The 24,285-nt window shown below is 39.3% G+C and overlaps 1 protein-coding gene across 1 annotated transcript in view; it reads right to left on the minus strand.

Moving 5' to 3' along the window:
* DGKK (diacylglycerol kinase kappa) overlaps positions 1–24,285 on the minus strand; it is a 169,074-nt gene that overhangs the window by 129,183 nt on the left and 15,606 nt on the right. The window lies entirely within an intron of this gene.

The raw sequence follows: 24,285 nt of genomic DNA on the forward strand, positions 1-24,285 counted from the left end.
TTGGGGAGGAGGTGAGTAATTTGGACCCAGGCTGACAAAGTACAAAAAACAGTAACCCGGCTCTTGATAATTGCCCTGGGACCAGCAGCAGCCAGGAAGGGGGAAGAGCTCAGCTGAGTCCTTCCAGACCTACACAGATTCAAATGCTCGTTTTGCTGCATTGAACTGTGCAGACTTGAACATGCTATTTCACTGCTATAAGAGACCAGTAACTTAGCTGAGGAAGGGGATATGAAGATGGGGTCTATGTAGCTCAAAGTCAGTGCTTTTTCTACAAAACTGCCTTTTAATTTTCAGAGCTAACCTTGACTTAGCTCTGAATGACTCTGAATGACTAACCTTCTCCCTCCTCACCCCCTTAGAGATGATGAAAATAAGGCCCTAAGAGGGACTGTACTTACCTAAATTAGATAGCAAATTAGTGGCAGGACGAGGATTGGGGCTTTAGGTCACTCTATTTTAGTGATGTGGGGAATCTTCATTGATTCTTCAGTGGGAGTGAAGGCTATAACCACAGCCATTGAATTTGCTCTGTATTGGGAGTGCCTCCTGGAACATATGCATAGTTTTGGGGGCTCTAGCAGGATAGCATGGAAAGAGATGCAAGGAGACCAGCAGGAAGATAGCTTGATTCCAAGAGTTGGATCAAGAGGAAGGGTTGGGTCAGAGCTTTGGAAGTTTGAGGAGAAAAGTGGTTTATGATAAGGCAAAAGGTTGGCCTTCCTCTACAAATGCAGGGAAGACAAAAGGTTTAGGCTAGGGGAAGGAGGATTTTTTTTTTCTTTGAGCCCTGGTAGAACCAAAAGCTTAGAAGCTGGAAATGCAGTGAAAGGAATGATGTAAGTGGGAGCTTAGTGGAAGACTTATTGCTACAGCACAGTTGCTAATGGTTAGAAAAGGAAGTTAAGTGGTCACTCCAGGTGCCTAAAAGAGAGGTATCAGGGAATTTTGGACACCGGTCTTCAAGTTAACCAAGATCACAGAGACCAGGGCACCAATTATCTATTGCCACCAACTTATAAAGAATAACAAAGGATGCCTGCTTCCAACTTCCTTATTCCCCACCCTTTCACTTGACCATCAGCTTCCAAAGATGGATAGGTTCTCTGTCGGTATTTCTTCTTAGGGGCACCCCCTACTGCTTCCATCTCTGGGATCCCACCACCAAGCCACACGATATCCTAACACCTCCCGTGAGACCAGTGGTCCCTGTTCTGACTCTGCTGATGCCCTCATTGAAGCAGCCAGAGCAGTAGTTTCTTCTCTAAGTTTCTCTTCAACCATCCCCCTCCAAAGGAAGAGAGTTATTTTTGACTGACAAATGCCTGTTATTAGACCTTGGTTTACATGCATTATCTCATTTAATGACCACAGTAACAGTCCTGTAAGGGAGGAGGAAAAATTGAGGCTTAGAGAGGTTAAGTGACTAGTTCAAGTCATTGTAGCAGGGCTGGGGTTGAAACCCAGGTCTATTTGACTCTACTGCCTGTGCCCTCCAAATACCAAGAACCTATAAGATGGCCACCATATTCTGGCTTGGGTGTCAGGTCTAACATGGGGATCACTTCAGGCCACTTCTTCACCCAATAAGGGCCACTATTTCACCCAATAGGAAAAGCCATGGGCTGGTAATGTCTGCAGATTTCCACTAGTTTAGCTGGAGTAGACCATGTACTGCAAATGATTCACAAATGAGAAAAAAAAATCACAGTCCTTTGGTGGGGTGCCAGAAATGTCATAATCCCAAATTTTCTGTATTTTTATGTTTTGCAACAACATGATATATGATGACTAGAAGCTCTTAAAGCTGGGGACTTCGGCCTTTTGAGGTATTTTAAAATGCTTGCAACTTAGTGCCAAAGGAATCTTGCAACTATACAACTATGTAGCTAATTTGGCTACAACTCACTCAAAGAACAAAGCAATGAAGACTCAATTGATGCTTTCTGTGCTTTGGTCTTTATTAAAAAATACCTGTCTATTTCTAATAATGGCTATAAATGTCTCTCATAATGTAGGTTTGACAAGCGTGTATCACCTAACCCATGTACTTGGGGAGTTGGGGAGATTATCTTATTGCCAAACTGGCCCCATGCAGACAGCTATCTGAAGGCATGCATAGGACCTAAGAATACTTTTACTAACAGGTCCTCTTGGGATGAAGTGGTTAGATAATAAAGAGGGGATGTGTGTGTTTTCATCTTTTAATTACTTCTCAGCTTTATAAAGTAGTGTTGAAAAGAATCATAAGGTTGGTAGACAGAAATGGATACTAGAACCAGTTGGTTCTACTTGCTTCTTGAAGCAGTAGTGGTCTAGAGATGAAATTCATCAATTCATTAGTGCTTCTGTTGGGGGGAATGGGAGGCATGTGTGTATGTTGTGTGTGTGTGTGTGTGTCTTGTCTGCTTTGCCCCACCAGTGATAGGTGAGAGCAGGAGCAAGGTCTCAGGTAAAGGGATTTTGGGGTGGGATTGACTTGAGGGAGGGTAAAAGATCCATGGGAGACTTCACTTATCCCTTAAACCTGTGGATACCTTAGCTGCCTCTGAGCAGAAGGCTCTCTGGCTGAGCAAAGTTGCCTCCTCTGGAGGCAATGGTAATTTGACAGCCACTAAACATGGAGGGAGAAGGGAGGGGAGGGCTGTGATTGCAGGAGACACTAATTTTTCAAGTAAGAGATTATGTTGTGGGGTTTGGTTCCAGAGGAATTACTGGCCATGTAACAAAGCTGAGAAGCTATGCCAAAGAAGGCCACCAAGGACAAGATTCCTTAGCAGTGGCAGTAGTAGTAGTAGTAGTAGTAGTAGTAGTAGTAGTAACAGTAATGATGTGAATTACTAACAGTTGGTGAGTCTTTACTATGTGGGAAGCAATGTGTAAAATCATATTACATGGGTTATCTCATTTGATCCCAGCAACAACCCTAAAAAAGTAGGTGCTGTAATAATCCTTACGTTATAGATGGAGAGACTGAGGCTTGGACAAATTTAGTACCATTCCTAGTAGTCTAATAAATGGCAGGGATAAAACTTCTCTTGGAGTTTTACAGGACATGGAAAACCAGTTATTCCCTCAGTGAAAGAAAAAAAGGGTTTAAATCACAGGTCTTTTTGCAAGTTATACCCTATTCTGTTATTTGGCAAAAGAAGGCAGGATATGAGGAGAGATTGGTGGGGTGAATCACAGCTATTTGGTTCAGTTTTGGCTTTGTTTTTAATATAAAATATTAAGTAATTAAGATAATAATAGTTTACACAGCACCTTATCAGCTATAAAGATCTTGAGGATTTTTACTTGGCTTTAAAAAAATTTATTTATTTATTTGAGAGAGAGAGAGAGTGCACACACAAGTAGGCAGACGGGCAGGCAGAGGCTGAGGGAGAAGACTTCCCACTGAGCCAGAAGCCCGATGTCAGGCTCAATCCCAGGACCCTGGGATCAGGACCTAAGCCAAGGGCAGACAGATGCTTAACTGACTGAGCCACCCAGGTGCCCCCTTACTTGGGTTTGAAGACAACCCTGATGAGTAGGAAAGGTAGGTAGACAATACTACTGGCTTTTTTTCCAGAGAAGAACACTGTGACCCAAGGAAGTGAAATAAGTAACTTGCCCAAGGTCACTACGTGGTAAACTAGTCCTGGCCTCCTGACTTCCAGGACAAGGCTCTTTTCACTGTATATACTTTTTATGTTTTTGGTGTTGATATCATTTTAATTAGTAGTCTGTTATTTATATTCCCCCAAATGAATGAGAACATATAATGTTTGTCCTTCTCCGATTGACTTATTTCACTCAGCATAATACCCTCCAGTTCCATCCACATTGAAGCAAATGGTGGGTATTTGTCGTTTCCAATGGCTGAGTAATATTCCATTGTATACATAAACCACATCTTCTTTATCTATTCATCTTTCGATGGACACCGAGGCTCCTTCCACAGTTTGGCTATTGTGGACATTGCTGCTAGAAACATCGGGGTGCAGGTGTCCCGGCGTTTCATTGCATCTGTATCTTTGGGGTAAATCCCCAACAGTGCAATTGCTGGGTCGTAGGGCAGATCTATTTTTATGTACACAATGGAATATTATTCAGCCATTAGAAACGACAAATACCCACCATTTGCTTCGACGTGGATGGAACTGGAGGGTATTATGCTAGTGAAATAAGTCAATCGGAGAAGGACAAACATTATATGCTCTCATTCATTTGGGGAATATGAATAATAGTGAAAGGGAATAGAGGGGAGGGAGAAGAAATGGGTAGGAAATATCAGAAAGGGAGACAGAACATGGAAGACTCCTAACTCTGGGAAACGAACTAGGGGTGGTGGAAGGGGAGGAGGGTGGGGGGTGGGGGTGAATAGGTGACGGGCACTGAGGGGGGCACTTGACGGGATGAGCATTGGGTGTTATTCTGTATGTTGGTAAATTGAACACCAATAAAAAATAAATTTATTATTAAAAAAATTAGTAGTCTGTATTTTCAAAGTCTAATTTCCCCTTCTCAACCCTTTTGTCCTATCCAGCAGTATAACTCTCTGCCATCACCTCTGGTAAAGAAGTATGATATCATCAAGTGTGCCATTAGGAGACATCTTCATGGTTAATGAGGGTAATACCATGCTGGACCCAAAAGGAAATTCTTCTCTGACCTGAACATCTCCTAGTAGCAATAATTTAAAAATTAACTTGGCCATACAACCACTGCACAAAAGCATTCTACAAGGATCTTACTTTTCTGAGAGTACTGCTGTTACTGCTGCCTCCTCTTCCCAGAAGCCCACTTGCCACAGCCCTAAAGTTCAGATGCATTATCCTATTACCCTTTCACAGTTTTGGAACTTTATTTATTTCCCTGTTGAAACACCATCCAGATCTGCATCCCTTTCCAACTTCTCCCTGCAGGCAAATATTTGGTAAACCCCTTCTCTAGCCAGACTATATTTAAGGGATTAAAACTGCTGAATTTCCAAATGGCTACTAACTATTAGTTATCAAATTCTAACACCCACTGGCTTAGAGTAAGGCTGACTGTTACCATCTGGATTTTGTGCTGCTCAACTATTGATAGCCTATCCAGAAAAGTACAAATGCACTAAAGGAGGGGGAAAGAGAGAAAGGGAGAGATCAGTGGTATTATAACTCAAGCTGGCAGGCCTGGAAAGAGGGAGGAAGAGAGGAATAGAAAAGAAATAAGAATAAGATGAGCGTGTTACACTGGAGGAGCACCTGGAGATGGCAGCGATCATTCAGAGACTTGTAGATGACAAAAGATGCCTATTTCCCCACCAATGATGCATAGGATTCCCACTGGTCTTGGAACCATCTCTCAGCCATCATTTCATTAGCTCTGAGATTGTGCCCTAATCAATGTGTGAAGCTCTCTGCTCAGAGTTGCTGGGGAGGATGCAGCATTGACTAAAATGGGAAGAGAAGGGTTGTTAGCTAAGATCTGGAGGACAGCTAGACCTGAATCACACAAAAAATAAATAGTAGTTGAGCATAAAGTTCAGGGTCCACTTCTGGGTTCTCTGTTCTGTTCCATTGATCTATATGTCTGTTTTTGTGCCAGTACCACACTGTCTTGATGAACACAGCTTTGTAGTACAACCTGAAATCTGGCATTGTGATGCCCCCAGATATGGTTTTCTTTTTTTAAAATTCCCCTGGCTGTTTGGGGTCTTTTCTGATTCCACACAAATCTTAAAATAATTTGTTCTAAGTCTCTGAAGAAAGTCCATGGTATTTTGATAGGGATTGCATTATACGTGTAAATTGCCCTGGGTAACATTGACATTTTCACAATATTAATTCTGCCAATCCATGAGCATGGAATATTTTTCCAACTCTTTGTGTCTTCCTCAATTTCTTTCAGAAGTGTTCTGTAGTTTTTAGGGTATATTTTGAGAACCATTTGAATGGTAAATGGTTCTCCAACCTTTTATTTTCAGGTTGTAGGTGTCCTTCTGTCTAAAATGAGTCTCTTGTAGACAGCAAATAGATGGGTCCTGTTTTTTTATCCAGTCTGAAACTCTGCGCCTTTTGATGGGGTCATTAAGCCCATTCATGTTCAGAGTTACTTGAACTTCTTCTTAAAGGGGAGTTTTAAGAGTCCCCCTTAAAATTTCTTGCAGAGCTGGTACGATAAAGGAGGAAAGACGATCCACTAGAAGAAAGACAGTCTCTTCAATAAATGGTGCTGGGAAAATTGGACATCCACATGCAGAAGAATGAAACTGGACCACTCTCTTGCACCATACACAAAGATAAACTCAAAATAGATGAAAGATCTAAATGTGAGACAAGATTCCATCAAAATCCCAGAGAAGAACTCAGGCAACACCCTTTTTTAACTTGGCCACAGTAACCGGAGAAGGACAAACAGTGTATGTTCTCATTCATTTGGGGAATATGAATAATAGCGAAAGGGAATATAAGGGAAGGGAGAAGAAATGTGTGAGAAATATCAGAAAGGGAGACAGAACATAGAGACTCCTAACTCTGGGAAATGAACTGGGGGTGGTGGAGGGGGAGGAGGGTGGGGGGTGGGGGTGAATGGGTGACGGGCACTGAGGGGTACACTTGACGGGATGAGCACTGGGTGTTATTCTGTATGTTGGTAAATTGAACACCAATAAAAATTAATTTATAAAAAAAAATAAAAAAAAAATAGTAGGAAAAATTGTCCTCTGGGAGGCTGAAGGGACTGACCTTTAATTGGAAACAGGGTTTAGGGATACCCGGGTGGCTCAGTGGTTTAGCGTCTGCCTTCAGCCCAGGGCCTGATCCTGGAGACCCAGGATCGAGTCCCACGTCGGGCTCCCTGCATAGAGTCTGCTTCTCCCTCTGCCTGTGTCTCTGTTTCTCTGTCTCTCATGAATAAATAAATAAAATATTTAAAAAAGGAAAGGAAATAGGATCTAATAAATCAGGCTTGCTGAAGAAAGGGGAGGAGCAGAGTAAGTAATGGTGGTGGGGTGAGTTCAATGTGAGACAGACTAATAGCAATAATATACGAACACCAAAATTGATACATAGAGAAATATGGAGATACAACTAATCCCTCTTGCTCCTTTCATCTCTTCATATATATCATAAAACGTAATGTACTCATTAAATATGTAGATGCATTAGGTGGTATGGACATTTTAACAATATTTTGTTTCCCAACCCATGAGCATGGAATATATTTCCATTTGGCTATGTTGTCTTCATTTACATTCATCAGTGTTTTATAATTTCAGTGTACAGGTCCTTTACCTCCTTGGTTAAGTTTATTCCTAATATCTTATTACAGACACAATTCTGATACCCACACCTTTTCTGAAGTATCCATTATGGCTTAGCATCCTGTTGGTCACATTGTATACAGTAGTACTAATACAACAATATTTTCAGGTAAGTATTACTGGCTTCATATTACAGATAAGGCACTGAAACTCAGAATGGTCAACCAACTTCTCCAAGGTCATACGTAGTTATAAAAGGGGATGACTGTTAACCCACATCTGTCTGATTCCAAAGCCTAAACATATTTCTACTCATTATACTGTACACATTGCCTCTCTTTCCTGGAAATTAAGGGTTGATTTGAGGTGAGAGAGAGGATAGTTTCCAAAACCACAAGAGATATAAATGATCCAGTTTGAGAGCTTCACAGAAACATTTGTACATGGGAGTGATATGGGCAGCAATATGGCACCTGGGAGAGACAGTGGGCATGATGGACTCTGAATTCCATGGAGTTTGGACTCCAGCAGTAATCTGCTATGTGAGCAAGTCATGTCACTTCCCCCAGCTGCCATCTCTTTGCTGGGAACTGCAGATAATGATGCTAACATTTGGCATTGTTTCGTCAAGGGAAAACCAAGACATAAGAGACAAAACTATCAATATTGCTCAGGCCTGTTGCCATAAAATAGCCTCCTACCAAATTAAAAATTGTAGGGATAGGTCCTGGACTCAGAAATAGACATTATTTCAAAGCTGAGCATGTCAAAAAGACAAACCTCAGCATAAAACTCTCTTGGAAAAAAATTTTAAAAATTAAAAAATAAAATAAATAAAAATAAAACTCTCTTGGTAAATCACAAATATATGTCATAGCTGAGTTATGTCTGACCATCACAGTGCCCAGAATGCCACAACTTACCCATAGTAGGTACTTGATGAATGTATATAAAGTGAAATTGAGTGCAGGAAAAACACACCTGGGGAAAACAATGAGAAAGGATATTCTTGAATATTCCTATTAATTGACTCCTAAAGGCCAAACTTGCTACTGTAGGAAACACATGAAGATTCTTATATTTTCAAGCACATATATTTAGACAAAAGCCAATTAAGTATAGTAAAAAGGAGTGTAGATTTTGGAGTTAGATAAACTTGGATTTGAAACTCAGCTCCATCGCTTATCAGGTGTATGTCCTTGGGTAAGTAATTTAACTTATAAACCTCAGTATTTTCATCTGCAAAAACACATACAATGACATTCAACTCCTTTTTTAAAAAAAGATTTTATTTACTTATTCATGAGACACACACACACACACACACACACACACACACACACAGGCAGAGGGAGAAGCACGCTCCATGCAGGGAGCCCGACAAGGGACTCAATCCCGGGACTCTAGGATCATGCCCTGGGCTGGGTGGCGCTAAACTGCTGAGCCACACGGGCTGCCCACGTTCAACTCTTAATAAAGACAAGAGAATATATGAAAGTGCTTAGTGCTAAGCATAAATTCAATACTTATTTCTTCTTTCCTTCTATGGATGTGGTGGTAATATTTTTGACCCGTAAATTGGAACACAAGCTTTGTTATATGTGAGTATATATGTGGCTGCAACAGGATACTGAGGGGGGGTTCAACTGGAAATCAGTGTTTTGCCCAAATTTAACATTATCATTTACATACTAATAGACCAAACCCAGTGGGTTTTACTACCAGAGATCAGGGTGCTTTTGATTTTTAAGGATCAATCCATGTAAGCACAGACTCTCTCCCTCTCATGGGTAACAGAGCAGGAATCACTGGGAAAGGAAACAAAGTCTATAAATAGAAAATCAAATTTAAATCTGTAGAGGAATCTGTGCCTACTGTCCCCATAAAGATACTCATAGTGCTGGAACTTTTGAACTTTTCCCCTTAAAACAGAACCCAGAGCATCAGAAGAGTTTCTGATTATAGGTATGAAGATTTAAGGTAAGTTAAGAGAACTGTTCTACTCAAGTCTGGAAGAGAAACTAGTGTTGAAACAACTAATGATTAGAACAGCTAGGATTAGTGAACCCAAGTGTTTATATCTCTTTAAATTTAGCATGTAGACGTTTCAAATCTAATCCTCTCTAATGTTTATATTAAAACAGCAAGGCAATTTCTGAAGGACCAAAAGGATGACTGAATTGAAAACATCTTCTCCTGTTGTATTTTATTAATTACAACTATAGGAACTACAATTTCAAGGGCTGCTATAGGCACCACCATTTACCTGGTGGTAATCTAATCTGATAGCATAGTCTAATTCCAGGCCAATTATGTAGGAAGAAATGACCAACTTTTAGAGGTCTGATCTTGCAAATGCAAAACTAGTCATCTTAAATAAAGGTTAAGTATCACAAGACTATCTCCCACAGGACAAACAACTAAGAGCAGAGTGCCATCATGCCAACTAGCATGACCTATGGCTTTACTGGACAGAACCCAGAAGTCTACAGCTATCTACCTAACAACCTCTGCCAGCCAAAAGCAAAGAATCCTAACCCCTTCTTATTCTATTTGTCATTTATGTGCCTTGGGCTTTCAAGGGAAGTCTAAATGTACAGCTATACAATGAAAAACTGGCAAATGCATCTTCTCATTTTATCTATGTACTTTTCAAAAGCTTAAGATGATTAGAGTGGACATTATAGTCAACAAACCCATCTCCTTGTTCATGCCTACATGCTTGTAACTATATATTTAAGTTATTCCCCCCCTCCAAATGGCTGTTCTTACTTTTAGCCTTGATGCAGAGAAAGGAAATGCTTGTTCTACTTAGCTCTCAATTCTACAGGAGCAACTAAAGATTTGCTCTACCAACACAAGACCAGCGGAAAACCAAGAGGACTTTTAACACAGAGAAGCGAGCATAGAGTAAGCAGAGATTGCCTATGTGCCCATGCCAATGCACCCTCTCTGGTTATTGCAGAAAAATGATCTATAAGAAGACACTCTGTCTACCTATAATTATGCTTTTCCTTATGGGCAGAACTTCCACTGTGATATTCCCAACTTTTTAATTTCTCCAGGTCTTTCTCACCAGGAGGCATGGTAAGACTTTTCCAGGCTCAGTATTCACTGATTTTTAAAAATCACATGGTTTTTTAGCAAGGAGTAGCACCTCACATGATGAAAAATAACAAGGGAAATGTAACTTGAAAACCTCATAAACCTTGAGTAAGTATGAAAGAGGACAATCTTACTGACCCCCAAATATGTAAAGTATATGCACATAACCATCTTCTCATTCAAGGACTCAGAGGTGGATTGGGATGCCCTTTGGTCTATCTCAATTCCTTAATTGAATCTCACACATACAAATCCTTCAAAATGCATGTTCAGAGGTAAGAGGACATGTCGATTGACAGCTTGCAGCCAGTATGGGTATATGGATATTTGGATAAAAGAAGGTGGTTCTGAAGTGAGTGGATAGGAGAATCAAAGAGAAAAATGGTAGAGGAAAAGATGTCAGTGAAGGCAGGAAGGCAGAATTCAGTGTGTAAAACCTTTTACTGTATGAGGAAAAAACCATCAAGCATATATTTTCCATGAAGTTTACAATATTTTCTACACTCTGCCTGATTTATCCTTTCAGCACCCTACAAAGGCAATGAGGATGTAGGGTATCATCTTCATAACTCATTGCTTCAAATGGTACATGTAGAGTGCTTTTTCTTCTCCAAGTTTATGGTGAGGCAAAATGTCATATTTTCTCAATAGCATTTAAGATATCAAGGTGTGTTACACATTCTGTTCAGTTTATATTATTGCCACTTACATGTTTTTTTTCCAGAATATGTGTATAGGTATATATTAGCTTAGGTATAAGCCTTTTAGTAAGTTGATAAAAATAAATAAAACTTATACCATTTTCCTAGGCTAAAATATTCTCAGGGTCTCACTAAGACAATTAAACAAAGGATCTTGATAAAGTCCATTGATAACATTCTTTATTCTCTTATTGAGTTCTAAATTCTATTTATTTATATATGTATTTATTTATTTATTTATTTTTAATTTATTTATTCATGAGAGACACACACAGAGAGAGAGAGAGAGAGAGAGAGAGAGAGAGAGAGAGAGGCAGAGACACAGGCAGAGGGAGAAGCAGGCTCCATGCAGGGAGCCGACGTGGGACTCGATCCCGGATCTCCAGGATTACATCCCCGGCCGAAGATGGAGCTAAACTGCTGGGCCACTGGGGCTGCTAGAGTTCTAAATTCTAATGCACACCAACAGCCTTTAAAAGGGCTTCTTGGGATCCCTGGGTGGCGCAGCGGTTTAGCGCCTGCCTTTGGCCCAGGGCGCGATCCTGGAGACCCGGGATCGAATCCCACGTCGGGCTCCCGGTGCATGGAGCCTGCTTCTCCCTCTGCCTGTGTCTCTGCCTCTCTCTCTCTCTCTCTCTCTCTCTCTCTCTGTGACTATCATAAATAAATAAAAATTAAAAAATAATAATAAAAAGGCTTCTTGAATCAAAATGCTTAATTAACTTCCTCATAGTAAATATCACAGGTCATCTTCCACATAATAAGCAACCTAAAGCAATCAAGAGCTAATAAACATGTGAAATACATATTTTTCAAGTCTCAAGAGTCATTCTGCCTTAGTTGGGTACTTTGCTTGAGTCTAAAATGTAATGCCATCTATTTTCTAATTAGAATACGGAGTCACTGGGCTCATATAACCACATTTAAGTGAAAGTATGAAACATACTCTAAAAGCTAAATATGATTAGTCATGCCACAACTGAGGACCGATTGTGACAAAAATCCTAAACAAACAACCCTATGAAATTTGTCAATTATAGTTTAGCAGTGGGCTCCAAAACTCTGGTTTTAGCTGTGCTCAGGTACCTCCCATTTTCACCATCACATACCTACACCAGAGAATGAATATCTTTTTACATTATAGGCTGCACCTTCTAAAATACATTGTGAAATGTTTAGGCACAAGAAGAAAATTATTTTTTAATACACAGGAATTACTTTTAATACACAAAATAAATTAATTATGCCCTACATAGAAAACAAAATATACAGAAAAAAATGTTACGCTTGAAAAGCTTTTTGAAATAATTATAAATTCATAAGAAAATTCAAAGAAATGTACAAGGAGGTCCTGTGTACCCTTCACCCACCCTCCCCCATGTTACCAGCTTATCTAACTATAGTACAATATCAAAAGCAGGAGACTGACATTGGTGCCATCCATAGAGTTTATTCAGATTTCACCAGTTATTCATAAACTCAACCACTGGCATCCACAAATAATCTGTTCTGTTTCTATAATCTGTTATTTCACAATTGTTATATAAATGGAATCATTCAGAATGTTTCCTTTTGAGATTAACTTTTTACCCTCTGAATAATTTCCTTGAGGTTCATCAAAATTATTTTGCTGAGTAGTATTCCATGGCATGCATGTACCATGATTTGTTTAACTATTCATCCATTGAAGGACATCTGGGTAGTTTATAGTGTCTGGATATTATGAATAAAACTTCTATGAACATATGTGTACACATTTCTACCTGAAAATATATTCTCACTTCTCTGTAATCTCTAATCAAGAGTGTAATTGCCAGGCTGTATGGTAAATCTATTTTTAGTTTGAAAGGAAACTTCCAAACTATTTTGCAGAGTGCCTATACCATTTTACATTCCCATAGATAATATATGAGTGATCTAGTTTCTTTATATCCTCTCTAGTATTTGATGGTGTCACTACTTTTTTATTTTAGCCATTCTAATAGGCAAGCAGTAACATCTTATTGTGGTCTTAATTTGCATTTCCCTAATGGCTAATGATATTGAACATTTTTTCATGTGCTTATTTGGCACCTGTATATTCTCTTGGATGAAATCCCTGTGTCTTCTGCCCATTTTCTAATCAGATTTTTTCATTTTTAAATACTTAGATTTTAGAGTTCTTTATATATTCTAGAAACAAGTACTTTGTTGGAAATGTGATTTGAAAATATTTTCTCCCTGTCCATAATTTCTCTTTTTATCCTCTTAATAAAGTCACAAAGCATTTTAATGAGGTCCAGTTTATCAATTTTTACTTTTATAAATCATGCTTTTGGTATCATATTGTTATATGCCTATTATATAACACCTTTGGATAAACATTCCCCATGAAGTTCTTTCTGCTATCTTTCATGCCTTTGGAGGCTTTTATGTGTATGTGCATGCACAGGCACTGACTGGCCTAACTGTAAAAATTTGAAGTGATATAGTTACTAATGTATATATACTACTATGGAATCTACAGAAATATAGCTCCTAGTGCTAAGTAAAATGCCACAAAATATGTTATCTAGAGGAGTTTATTTATTATCTCTGATGTGAACAGGGGGAAAATAGCCCATAAAGTTACAATTCCTCTCCAAATTATACTGTCCTATATTTAGAAAAAATAGAGAAGCATAGTATTACATACAATGTTATATAAATCTGAAATTTATACCTTGAAAATTATGTGGTCACACACAGGCAAAAAATCTAAAATTCCTTAGCTTCTAGAAGAAACAGTATATAGTTACAGAAATTGAGATTTGAGGCCACTATACAACAAATGCTTGACATACCTATTTTAGTAAGATAACATGAATGAAATTCAGTAAAATGGAACTCACAGCAGGACACTGGTTTTAGGTGTTCCAAATGAGGACAATCAGAATCCATGAGTTTATATTGCCAACCACTGTCTTGTCATCTGCCCTTACAACTTAACTTGGCTTGAGGTAGGGCTAGAATTCTGATACCTTGCTTTGGTTTGTACCCTTATTTGATCAATTCCAGTTATTTGCACAATAACCCCTTGAGATCAGAAAAAACAGAGTCCAAGTGACTTGCCTGAATTCCCAATGGTAAATTCTCTGAGAGTCAGGAATGAGGGGGCAGTACCCAGCTTTTCTGTATTCCTTTTGGAAATCCGTCAGGGCATAAATGCTGCTTTCTTCCAAAAGAGTGACTTAAAGATGATCTAAAAGTAACTTAAGTATTGAACAAACCACATCTACCCTAGTCTACCTCTAGATAAACATGGTAGAAAGTTTATTTGGAACCCTTAAGCAAAAACATCAGCAAAGATCCTTTTACGCTTGCTTAAATGCAAAATAAATAGATCTCCAGCCACCTGGACAACTCAGATGCAAGAGCTATTTGTGTGGCAGTTGCAAACATTGAAAGAGAAATTAGGCATCTGGCAGGAGCTATGTCCTTACTTGTTGTTCTTTTCAAACTTTTACCAAACCTCTTTTCTCTTCTTTTTTTACCATCCTATCCCCAGTACCTCCATCTTGCAGGCTCTAGCCCAAATACCTTACCCCAGATCCCAAATGTCTAATCTGAAATTGGGCTATTTGATCTTCTGAGAACTTCCCAAAGAGTTCTGATTTGAACTAGTCTATTTATAATCAGCCTGGTCTGCTTAGGGACATCTGGGGATGGGAAGTGTTTTCTAAACAAGTTGTTCTATTAATTCTCTTGAGAATGCCCCTCATAGGACTTGACTAAAAAGTATAATGCCAGACTCCTACACAGAAACACTAACTCCCACTGGTAGGAAGAGAAACATACATCAGCAGGGGCAAATCTATATGAATGTACATAAGCATACAGTGAGCCACAAATGGACACAATACACAGAGGGGATAAAGTAGGAGATGGTGAGCTTCCAAATAAATTCTCCTGTTCTTCTTAGAGTCTATAAAATCTACATAATTATCAGGGGCTCATAATTAACACTGGATGACCAGCATCCCTTAATAGTGGTGACTCAAAATATCAGGCGCCCTACTATGAGTCACTGTGAAAGGTGCCCCAACAGTGAACCAAACTATATTCCCACTAAAGCTAAGAGCTCTGTCCTGATCCAAGACCTGGAAACCCCCTTGTAGGATTCCCTAGGAATAATGGTCTTCACTGTCCCAGAGGTACTGCAGGGACCTGTGAAGCTGAGAGGAATGAGGAGGTGTCTCTGTATTCACACCCTGGCAAAATAATTGTCAGGGTGTTAGAATTAACTAATATCTTTATCAATACTGAATTTTTGGTCATTTTCTTCTAGAGCAGGGGCAGGGTAAGGTGAAGGTCATTGTTGTCAGTCTACAGCCTCAACAATCTGCCAACAGTAGCTTGGTTTTTCTCATTAGGAATTTCAACTTCCTTTTTGAAGTCACTACTACACTGCTGTTGCTGGGCAGGAAGTCTAAGCTCTGGAGTGTGATTAGCATGCTAAAATACATGATGACACCCAAACCCAAGAACCATGTACACCTCAGGATGGCAGCCCAGGTAGTCATCAGAAGAGATATAGAGGAAGTAACACCATCGGAGTTTTCCCTCTTAGAACTTCTTCTCCTCTCACCTTCTCCCTCCTCAAGCAGAAGCAGGGAAAGGCATGCCCAAAAGTGATGAAATCCCCAAATGCTCCACCAATAGTCATCCCACAAAGGAAGTGTCTGCTATCGTGGAAGCTTCAATTAAAACAGTTAAGGCAGAGCTCAATAGCAATAGGACTAGAAGACACTGAGGAGAGAAAAGACTCACTACTACTTTGCTTTTCCTCCCTCCACCCCAGAGTGAAAAAGAAGCCACATGCAGAGAACAGATACTCTTTGCTTGTGAGAAAAGAATGCAGTGGTCATGCACATATCCTGGTTACCAGGTTTTCTATAAAGAAAAGCCAATAATAAAGTACTCTGGCCTTAAGATCTGACTGGCTCACAACCACTCCAGTGCTACCATTTATGCTATTGGTATGACGCCTGACCTTGCTCAGACACATGTAGAGTGTAGAATGATTCAGCATCTCCTACAGTGAGTTAAAGCTTTCATGCCTTACTTCTCCAGCTACACTACACTTTTCCCATAAAACTCCGTCTGGCAACCAAAAGTCAGTTCCCAGGACTTACTTTAGCCTAGAAAGAATGACGAGGTTTGTATGGTGTTTTTCTCTTTTCTCTTTCTTCCTTCACTCCCTGAATCATAAAAAATGAGTATATGGACTTCTGAGTTTTGGACTCTAAAATCACAGAACATATTGTCCTTCATGCTGGAATGTGGTACAGGTGCGAGTGATGACGAGTCATGTATACACATGGCTGTCAATATTTAGTGTGGGAAAACTCTCTAAACACAAACCCTATGCTAGAGGCCAGCTTTATCTACTGAGTATCCACCTCATGCCAGGTGTTTTGCATACATTTGCAACTAAGATTAGATTTGGCTCCATATGTAAAAAGATATTCTGCTTGAGAGTTCCTGACTAGGAACATACACTCTCATGTTCTAGAAGTCCAAGGCCAAGTCATGCTATGTTTCAGTGTGTCTTGGAAGCTTCTCTTTATCCTCTAGGCTTCTGATGACCTCACCTCGTTATATACTGGTGGTTGAGTTTCCAGCTTTCATTTATAATCCACACAGTGCCAAGGCAGATAAGTGGAGGTATGTTGGAAACTCAGATGTTGCTGCCTTGACTTTTTGATGCTGCCCACCTTGTTCCACTGATGGGCTTTAAGAGGCAGATTTCCACTTACTGTCATCTATGCATAGAACTTGATCCTGTTGCAGGATGACACATAAACTGGATTAGCTTTATGCTTCCCAGAAGTGCAGTGCTGCCTCTGTACTGCCATTTATAATCATTTGCCTGTCTTCTGAGGTGTGTGCTTAGCAAACACAACGATTTAAACCATAGCAGTATCTAAATGACTTACCCCGAAATTCAAAGGTTATTTTTAAACTACTGAGTTTAAGAATTTCCCAGAGGACAAGAGACATGCTCCACCATGAACCTCCTCCATGAAATCTCAAGTCTACTTGACAAACTATAAATTAAAGACCCAATCTGTCTTCATTTCACCTAATGATAGAGAGTTGGTTAGGCATAATATCATCTATTATGAAGACCCTTAGGATCTTGGAGACCTTGTCAAAGCAGCCAAACTTGATGTCAAAGCTCAAGTCTCTTTTTTTTTCAAGTCTCTTAATAGTAACAAATGTTGTTGTAATATCAGTGCATAAACGGAATAGCCTTGTTCCCTCCACATATTCTCACGGATAGAAATCCATGCATCAAACATGTGCCTGAGGCAGGGATGTGTCTGTCATGTTTGCTATGCTATGACATCAAATTACAAGGCAATACAAGGAAAATACAGTTGTCAGTATTCTTTGGTAGAAGCTTCAGAACAATTCTTATCAAAAGGGGTGAGGGAAAGGCCACAACAAATCATTTTCTTCTCTTTCTTTTTTAAAATTTTCTTCTCTTTCTAGGTGAAAAAAAAATGATAAAGGGAGTTTTGAGATCTAATGGCATTTATCTAGTCCTCCATCTAAAGGGAAAAATCTTATGTAGAGATTGAATTAGTACCTCTACTATCTGCTTAAAAAAATCTCCACAAGAGAGCCTCCAAGTGAAAAGAGCCTCTTTCAGGGCTTAAGTTTCTGCAACAATTTCTTCAAAGTTGGGATAAAGTTAACACTAGCCCTTGCAAGATCATGGAAGTTCATCATCATTCTTGATGACTGAAGGAAGATCACTCAAGTGTTATTGACATTCTTGCTAAAGGCCAGCATAAATTAAATCAGTGCCAATTATATGTCCCATAGATATAGATAGATATAGATATAGATATCATATAGATATATATAATTTTTACATCATTTTTGCCCTGCAGCTTTTTGGGGATTCTTTTTTCCTCCTTCACTCACACATAAAACTGCCTTCAAATTAAAATTTCTGATTCTCTGGGGAAAAAAAAATCCTAAGAGATATTGGTAGTCAGGTGTCAGGAGGGATGGAAATAATTATGAACTAAAACTTAAGAAATTCTATAATTAATTAATATTAATAAAATATCTGCTTGCCCCAATAAATTATGGCAAGAGGAGAGAACTTAAGTCAGAGAGGCACATACAACATGCTCATAAATACTTGTTGACTGGAGGAAAAAAATGTTATAACATTATGGTGACAGATGTTAACTAGACTTATTGTGGTGATCATTTTGCAATATACACAAATATGGAATCATTATGTTGTACACGTGAAACTAGTATAGTGTTATACATCGATTGTACCTCAATAAAAAATTTTTAAAGCAAAAAAAATACTTGTTGACTTGAATTCCAAGTCTCTATTTTGACATACCCCTCTAACCAGAAGACAGCAGTAAGTAAAGGGGGTACATGACTCTGATGTTAAAATACATTATTAAGCAATGACACCCTTATTCTTCTAAGTTTTCCTTGCTTTGCATGGAGTACCCACCCTTTTTAAAATTTTTTCAAAGATTTTATGTATTTGAGAGAGAGAGAGAGAATGGGTTGGAGGAGGAGCAGAGGGAGAAGCAGACACCCCACTGAGTGGGGAGCCCAATATGGGGCTAGGTTCCCAGGACTCTGAGATCATGACCTGAGCCGAAGGCAGACACTTAACCAACTGAGCCACCCAGGCAACCCACACTCATCACTCTTAAAAGAGAAAGGGAGCAGAGGCAGTGAGCAAATATATACATTACACACACAACACAGCATTTGCTTGAAACAAAATCAGTGTCTTTCATGTGGTAGCAGCTACCTTTTAAAAAATAGTTTTCTGGTTTTATTAATACAAATACAATGTGTACGTGAGCTATTCATTTTTTTCACTACACAGCCTGGCATTGGGATTGGTGAAACTGATGGCCATCTGGGCCGCTCTTTCCACCATGGATTTGTGGTTCTTGGAGGAGACACTGTGAGCAATCTCTGCACAGTAAGATTTGTTGCACATCAGCAGCACTTCAAGCTCCTAGACATTGTGGACCAGGAACCTCTGGAAGCTACTGGGCAGCATGTGCTCTGTTTTCTTATTCCTTTCATAACCGATGTTGGGCATCAAGATCTGGCCCTTGAATCTTCCGTGCACCCTATTGTCAATGCCTCTGGGTTCCTGCAGTTACACTTAATTTTAACATATTGGTCTGACTGGCGCTGGATGAACTTCTTGGTCCTCTTTTTAACAATCTTGGGCTTCACAAGGGTTCTGAGGGTGGCTTTGATACCGAATAGGAGATGACTGCCACCTCCGCAGGCAGTGGCAAGGAGAAGCACAGTTGCCATTTTTTAAAGAACCAACTAGGTGCCAGGTGCTGAACTAAACACTCGAAATGCCGTTGATCCTTAGAACAGCCCTACAAGGTGGGAATAATTAGTCTCATGTGTAAAATGAGAAAAATGAGACTCCTAGAGGTGACTGAAGGTCTTTGCCCAAAGGTCACAGAGCTAAGAAATGACAGAGCTGGGCTTTCAACCCAATGTATCTGACTTTGAAGCTCACTCTATTATATTGCAATTCCCACCATTAGTCTCACACTGTCCCCTCTGCAGGCAGAAGCAAATCTTACTAGCTCCATTTTATACACAGGGACATTAAGGGGCAGGGTAGAGGACTATTATTCTAGAATCTAAAATATTTTCCCTTCCACATAATCCAGTCTTCAAAAGGAGGAAATGAAATTAGAGAATTACCTTTCTTCACTAGTCTTCTACCATAGAAAAATCTCCAACCAGAGATATCAGTCTTAGTGACATATGACCCTCTAGGAGATGGGATGCAAGATGATCCAGCTAGTAGTGGTAACATCATTGTGATGGAGGTGAAAGTGGAACACAGACCTGACTGGCGCCTATTAAAAACAGTAGGCAGGCAGAAATCTGTGCTTTAGAACCCTGTCATCATATACTTTACTTGTGTTTAATAAACTAATTCCATCTTGTGTCGATGTCACAGTCATTTTGAAGCTGTATAAAGTGCTTTACAGAACTTATAAGGCTTTGATATACTTTCGAGCCTAGAATTTTAAAGTGCTTCCTAGATATTCTATGATGGGAAATATACTTATTTATAAATGGATAAATAAAAAGTGATAGTTTAAAGGATTTACCTCAAATCACAAAGGCACACCTAGGAATAGAATCCGCCTCTTAAATCTCAATTCTTGGGCCAAATGATGAGACTGGTGCATTTTTAATCTCTTAAGAATTGCAGAGCCTTTTGAGAATTCTGATCTCAGGAAGTCCCCAATTATTAACATAATGAATCATCATTATAAGCATCTAAAGCATTTTTCAGCATTAAAAAAAACAACCATTAAGACTACCTTAAAACCTTGTCTCATCTTAAGCCTGTGCATTTGGTTGGCTTTAACGAAGGTAATTAATTAGTCCTGAAATGAAGGCAGGTGGCTCCCATTATCCTACTGTGTTTAGAGGAATCTAGATAATTTCTAGGCTCAATGGGGCTGCTTTGAAAACCTTGTACTAACTAGCCCGCATGAATTAGGGCCTAATTTTGGAGTCAGGAGACTTGATCTTGAACCCTGACTCCAATCCTTAGTAGTCAAGTGTACTTTAGCCTAAGTTTTCTCATTTGCACAATGGGGATAAAAACCAGTATCACACACATAGTTGGACTGAGAATCCAAGGACATAGGACATGGGAATTATAGAGTATAATACAAAAATCAAATAGTAGTCTAAAAAGACTACTTTTTGTGGCATAACGTGAATGATTGGGAAGGGTCTCTGAAAGCTCATTTTGAAAATTTAATATAATAAGCATACAGAGAAAGTTGATTAGGAATAGTGTTTCTTACATGTACTACAAGGCCTTCCATGCCAGACATACATATACAGTAGCAAAACAGACTGGAAGATGCTCTTAAATACAAAAGATTGAATATAGATGCTGCTTTCTATAGAAACAGACCATGTATGAAATTCATGGGGGAATCATTTCCCTTCTCAGATCGGGGTATCTTTGGACATCAGACAGGAGCCTATACTCCCATGTTAGAGAAAGATGGTACGTAGAAGTGGGTAGTCCAGAAATGAAACAAAAGCATCCTGGACCCTCGGGTGGCACAAAGAAAGAATCCAGACAGAGTTTGAGAAAAGAATGAGTTGCAAAGTAGAAAGAAAATTAGAAGTTGTTCATCTCCTATGCTTCTCTCTTAATGATTTTCCTTCCTCCTTACCCACGACTCCCCAAATCAGTTGTTCTACTCCCATTTTCTCCCAGTTCTGCATTTCTGTCTGTATCCTTGAAGCTTCACATCCTCTGGCCTCCAAAAAATCCAGTGTTTTCTCACCTCAGTTCCTTTGCTCACACTGTTTTGCTTGTCCAGAATTACCTTCTTATCACTCCTCCTGGTACTTCTACCCAAATAAGAAAAATTCCAAAATATACTTTAACTCATCTCTTAACCTAAGTCCCTCCCCATTCTGCTAGGCTCCAATCAATTCTTATCTCCTTTGAACTCAGAAGTTCTCTTGTATTAAAATGAGTATCATTTTCTCCTTAGGATTGCAGTTATTTGTATACTTGGTCTTATTTCCTTTGCTTGGCTATAATTTCTTTCAGGTAAATTACAGTTATTAGCACAGTGCCTGACACAGAATAGGTATCCAATAAATGATTTTAGATGAATGAATAATCATCATCACTTGCAATATTCAAGCCACAATCATCTTTTACCTGGATTTTTGCAACAGTCTAATCTCCTTACCGCCTATCTTGTTCTCCTCCAATTTATCCTTCTTACTGTCCTGCTGTACAGAATAAAGTCCAAATCCCTCTGTCTTTCTCTAAAAGCTCTTTGATATCAGTTGAATGGAGCCCCCTACTGCTTCCAAGTCTGTGTATGCTGCTCCCAGATCTAAATTCAATTGATCTCACTTCCATCAGGAAGGCTTCCCAAACTAATCCATCCTTTATTGTTCCTCTTTTATAATTCTATAACATTATTCTCTGTGCTACACATGCTGTAATATAATCATATATTTCCTTGTATTGTTATATACCTGTCTCCAGTGTATCTGCTTTGTTTTCCAAATAAGATTGCAGACTTTACACCTACCTTTGTTCTTTCCACACCAACCAGCAAAGAGCTGAGGACCTACTAGGATTTTTCAAACATTTATCAATTTCTTCTCAGATTATTCTGTCTGGCCTTTCCTGTGTTTTCTCCACTGTCTGGAGCCATTTAAAGTGGCTTATTAGGGATCCCTGGGTGGCGCAGCGGTTTAGCGCCTGCCTTTGGCCCAGGGCGTGATCCTGGAGACCCGGGATCAAATCCCACGTCGGGCTCCCGGTGCATAGGGCCTGCTTCTCCCTCTGCCTATGTCTCTGTCTCTGCCTCTCTCTCTGTGTGACTATCATAAATAAATAAATAAAAATTAAAAAAATAAAGTGGCTTATTATACACCTCATTCTCAAAAGATAAAGTTTACCTGGTAAGAATAGTTTTCTTTAAGAAAGTCCCCATCCCCCTTCAACATATTTGGAGCAAATTTTATAATACCTTAAAATGTCTTAGTTTACTGTCTTTGGAGATCTTTAATATCATTTTACATATAAGACAGCTTTGTGGTTTTGTTATTCTGAGTTATTAAGTGCTTACTATGTGCAAAGAGCTTTAAAATAGAATCTTTGATGTAGAGGACAAGATATTTTCTTATTATATTAACATAAGAGAAATGTTCTCATGTTCTCATCCCTTAATAACTAGGTAATTGTTAACCTTTCTTAATGGTTTCCCCAAACACAGTATATTCTGAGGCTTACAAATAAAGACTTGGGTAATGAGAGAAGACCTCCTTGCATTGACTCTGAGGACAAGACGTTAACAATATTCCCTCTCCTTTCCAGACCATTCAGAAGGGTTTTTTTAAAAAAAAATATTTTATTTATTTATTCATAGACAGAGAGAGAGAGAGAGAGAGAGGCAGGCAAAGACACAGGCAGAGGGACAAGCAGGCTCCATGCAGGGAGCCCAATGTGGGACTCGATCCCCGGTCTCCAGGATCACACCCCAGGCTGCAGGTGGCGTCAAACCGCTGCGCCACCGGGGCTGCCCCAGAAGGTTTTCATCAACAAAAAGAAAATAGCCAAAGGAGAGGATAGAGAAATCATAGAAAAAAATTATTCAGGATCAACACCTTAAAAGAAAATGTTCCTTTAAAAAGTACATATTCTCTTCTTTCTCCCTTCTCTTCCAATACTTCAGTTTCTAAATTAGTATTTTTTTCTCTATTTTCCCAAACAGAATTTTTCCATATTTGTCTCTCTTCCATGATCTGATTCCATGAATTTCATTTCATTGTTTTCAATCCATGGGCAGGGGAACAGGTCCCTAACCCTTAAGTTTTTGCCTTTCTATAATTGTTGTCTTGAGCACAGTCCTCACCAACACCTCAAACTCAAATTCTCCAAAACTGAACTCATAATCTTCCTCTAGCTACTAATTAAGCCTGCTCTTGTCCCTGTCTTCTCTGTAATTTTAACAACTCCAGACTTAAAAGTTTAGAGTTGTCTTCTACTCATGTTTCCCCCATCATCCACACCCAATCAGTTATAAACCAAATCCTGTTAGCATCTCTTCTATTTATTCCCATACTGATTGCCTTAGGTCCTCAACATCTCCTGCCTAGACTGATGTCCCATCCTCTAGAGTATTCCTACCTAACCCATCCTATATATTGAGAGAGTTTTCTTAAATCTAAACCTAGTCATAGTAGTCTCAATCAAAAACCTTCCACGATTCTCTACTCTTTATGGAATAGAACACATATTCCTTTACCTGGCATTCAAGGTCCTCTGCATTTTAGCTCCCATCTACCTTCTCCAGTCTTTCCTCCTGATGCACTAAAAGTTCTTGCCGTATCTAGTCTTTGTGGGATTCTCAGAGCATTGCCCTTTCCATTTCTTCCATGCCTATGCTTAGGATATTCCTTCTGCCTTTTATCTCTTTTTCCATATTGGCCTACTTAATCTTCAGACACAGTTCAGATCTCACCTCCTTCAAACAACCTTCCAAGATGGAGTGGCTTCCTTTATCTACTTAGCACAGTTCTTTGTCACTAGTAAGCCCTTAGAAAGGTTTGTTGAATAGAACTCACATAAGAGCATGTAAACTTTGGGAAACTCATGGCCTGTAGGAGTGAGACAAGCTGAAAATAGGT

The sequence above is a fragment of the Nyctereutes procyonoides genome, unplaced genomic scaffold, assembly GCF_905146905.1.
Source record: "Nyctereutes procyonoides isolate TBG_1078 unplaced genomic scaffold, NYPRO_anot_genome, whole genome shotgun sequence".
Classification (NCBI taxonomy): domain Eukaryota; kingdom Metazoa; phylum Chordata; class Mammalia; order Carnivora; family Canidae; genus Nyctereutes; species Nyctereutes procyonoides.